Source organism: Silene latifolia, chromosome Y (assembly GCF_048544455.1).
Source record: "Silene latifolia isolate original U9 population chromosome Y, ASM4854445v1, whole genome shotgun sequence".
Taxonomy (NCBI): Eukaryota; Viridiplantae; Streptophyta; class Magnoliopsida; order Caryophyllales; family Caryophyllaceae; genus Silene; species Silene latifolia.
This window is the reverse complement of record NC_133538.1, coordinates 10,862,389-10,865,911: the sequence shown is the minus strand read 5'-3', so window position 1 is coordinate 10,865,911 and position 3,523 is coordinate 10,862,389. Positions and strand designations below refer to the sequence as shown.

The window sequence follows — 3,523 nt, the reverse complement described above, 5'->3', positions numbered from 1 at the left end:
TTGACCATGCACTAAGACTAGTAGGGAGATCCGGTGTACGCCATAAGCTAACCCAACTTGACCTATGGGCCGTAGGACCAAAAATTCTGGCCCTATTCTACCATGATTTTGACTAAACAACCAACCTCATTCCCTTAGATCTATTACTTGATTACCCCTATGATCACATGACACCCTAGTGTCTTTAATCAATTGTTTACACTCCTATTTATATACTTGCTTTATTTTCTTTTAGTTACACCTGTTTACTAGTAATTGTTAGTTGATCTCCTACCTTACCAATCAATTGTGACGTCCTTGTTACTACCTTAAATACTCCATAACTTGCATAATACAAAGCTACCGACCTTTGGGTTTGACCGTTACTTACTACTTTTATCGGTCCGTTTCGTGTTCACAATTAAAGGTGTGGTCGTTGGGTCACGTCCGAATCAAAACACAATTTATAGCTTCACAAACAACTCTACAATTAGTAAAGAGGCAAGTAAAGGTCGGGTCCCAAGGGACGGGTATTGAAATGAGATTTCTATTGCAACTAGTGGTGTCTTAGGGGTGTCACAAATTGGGTTGATGTAGAAGGTCACTAACTAAAATAGCAATGAAAACAAACAAGCAAGATGAATTAAAAAGGGTGTAAACAATTGATTAAAAAGCACTAGGGTGTCATGGGATCATAGGGGGATCATGGGAATTGATCATACAAACATGTTCTCAAATTATAAGCAAGCAATTATTGTTGTGATGGATTGAGTTGGGTTATATCTTACAATCCTAGGAAAGTTTGGGTCCCGGAGCCGAATCGATTAGATTGTACAACACCTATAAGTCGACTTAATCTTCCCTACTCAACAACATGCATGGTCTAATGAGACTCGAGTTGGGTTATGTCTTACAAGTCTCATTGAAAGGATAGGAGATGGTGGTAAATGCAAGGATTCATAGGCTTAGCATTTCATCAAATATAACATGTGCATGAGTTGAGATCAAAACAAGCAAGCAAATAAAACATGAAAGCATATTAATTTAAGCATGAATCATTCCTCATGTTGGTTTCCCCTAATCACCCATTAACCCTAGCTAAGAGACTACTCACTCATTATCATATTGATCATGCTAGCAAGGTTGTCAATCATACCAACAAAATGAAACATGATGAATAAATGAAAGTAATTAACAATAATTAAAAAGGGATTAAGAGAATTATACCTACTAATGATTCCAATAATAAAGCAAAGATAAAAGAAGTACTTGAATGCTTGATTGAGAGGTTGTCAATCTCCCAATAATAACCCAAATAATCTTCAATTACTCAAAATAAAGGATGAACAAAAGAGAGATTAAGGAAATAAAACTTGTATTAGAACTTGATTAATTGTTGATTACAAAACTAAAGAGAGATTTGATTGATATTAACTACTCTAATTGTTGATAAGAAGAACATGCTCTTCTAATTAGACTAATGGGGTATTTATAGTGGAAATTAGGGGGATGCATTAGGGTTAACTAAAGGCTAAACTAGTAATTACACTTTTTAGATTGAGCAGGGAGGAGCCGGTATTTTCCGAAGGAAGGGCTTCTTTCTTCGTAGCTTGGAGAAGAGGAAATCGCGCTGTAGAGGAATCCGGGCGGATTAGGGTCGGGACGGGCGGATTCTGGCGATGGAACCCGAGCGGATTCAAGAGAATCCGGGTGGATTGTGGTGATGGAATCCGAGCGTCTTGGTGGAAAACCGCACGGATTGTACAGGTGAAGGACGGCCGGATTGTAGACAATCCGCACGGATTGTGCCTCAGCAAGACATCTTCTTCTTTTCTTCCCTTTTCTTCATAAATTCCTTGGGGATTTCCTTGGGGACTCAAGGATCCTTTCCCAACATTGCTCATCTACTATCATATGTACAAAGGCCTTCTAATCTTGTCTCTCCTTGATGCTTAGTCATTGAATTCGATCAATTTAGTCTCGTTTTGCCATAAAAATGGAAGATTCTTACTCCTTTCCTACCAAGGGATCAAAATATCAAAGAATATGCAAAACAAAGAACTAAAGATAATAAATGACCCAAATATGCACTAAAAAGCATGGGAACAAGGCTAATTCGGGGGCTAAATATGCGCTAATTATGGTCACATCATACTTGCTAAAATTTGTTTGCTGAGATATAAATTTGGTATGATAGTGGACAACGACGCAACGCTATCAAAAATGGCGCCGTTGCCCAGGACGGTGTAATTTGGTTTTTTTGTTTGTGTTTTTTAGTAGTAAATTTGTTTTGGCCTTGTGGAACCTAGTTCTTTAGGGTAGTCTAATCTTTCCCCTAATGTTGTTTGTTGCATGTTTAGAAGATCAAGTCGTGGTAATCCATTACCAATTAATCCGGAAATTGATAGAACTTTGAGAAATATTAGGAAAGGAAGAATCATTGAGGGAATATCTACTTCAATCATGGGGGGATCAAACTATTTAAGTGATAAAGGTTTAGTTGACATTGGGATTGAGTTTGTTAATCCATTTACAAGGGAGCCACTAAATAACCCACAACCAAATCCCCTACACAACCCACAAAATCAACCAACCATGCCTACATCACATTTTGTACCTACCAAGGATAGCTTACCAAATGGCACTCCTACACCCACACACCTAACATGAAACTTCATAGCAAAATCCACTTTCATTCAATTAGTAGAAAGAAGCCAATTCAGGGGGATGTCAAGTGAGGATCCACATCTTCACATGGAGACCTTTTGTGATTATTGTGAAGCTATCTCTCAAACGAGTGTGACTCAAGATCAAATTCGATGGGTACTCTTTCCATTTTCATTGATAGGAGCCTCAAAGCAATGGTTAAAGAGCTTGGACAAAGCTACCCTTGGCATCAATTTATGGAAAAAGCTTACCTTAGCTTTTTACAAGAAGTTTTACCCACCGGAGAAGACTAACATGCTTAGGGCTCAAATCACGGGATTTAAGCAACGAGATGAGTAATAAATATATGAAGCTTAGGAGTGTTTAACGGCCATTTGTCGGTCTTGTCCTCACCATAGCCTTAGTGAGTGGTTTATAGTCCAACAATTTTGGAATGGACTCTATGAGGATTCAATAAATGTGTTGATCATGGGCTCTAATGGCATGTTTACCAAAGTTGATGACAACCAAAATTGGGCGAAGATTGAAGAAATGGCTACCTATAGCTCTCAATATGGTAGACCTAGAAAGGCTATTAGAGGATGCCGACATGAGGTGGACTCCTTGACACAACTTAGTACCGAATTTTATGCACAACTAAGCTCTCACATGGACACTATGAATTTAAAGTTCAAACAAGCCAAGAGAAGTAAAGAAGGCTTCTACCTCACCAAAGCAACCAACAATCTATCAAGTAAATGCCATGGCTATGACGCCATCTATTGTAAGTGGAATATGTAAAAGTTGTGGAACCTTAGGGCATGACCAACAAGAATGTAGAGGAACAATTGAGCAAGTGAATGTTTTCCAAGCATACAAGAATGGTACCCCATACTCA

The 3,523-nt window shown here is 38.4% G+C and overlaps 1 non-coding gene across 1 annotated transcript; it reads right to left on the bottom strand.

Annotated features, from left to right (window-relative positions):
- Positions 1-2,940: 2,940 nt before the first annotated feature.
- Positions 2,941-3,047, bottom strand: LOC141635577 (small nucleolar RNA R71). The gene has a single exon (XR_012540254.1). It is a non-coding gene; the product is annotated as a small nucleolar RNA R71 (small nucleolar RNA).
- Positions 3,048-3,523: the final 476 nt, after the last annotated feature.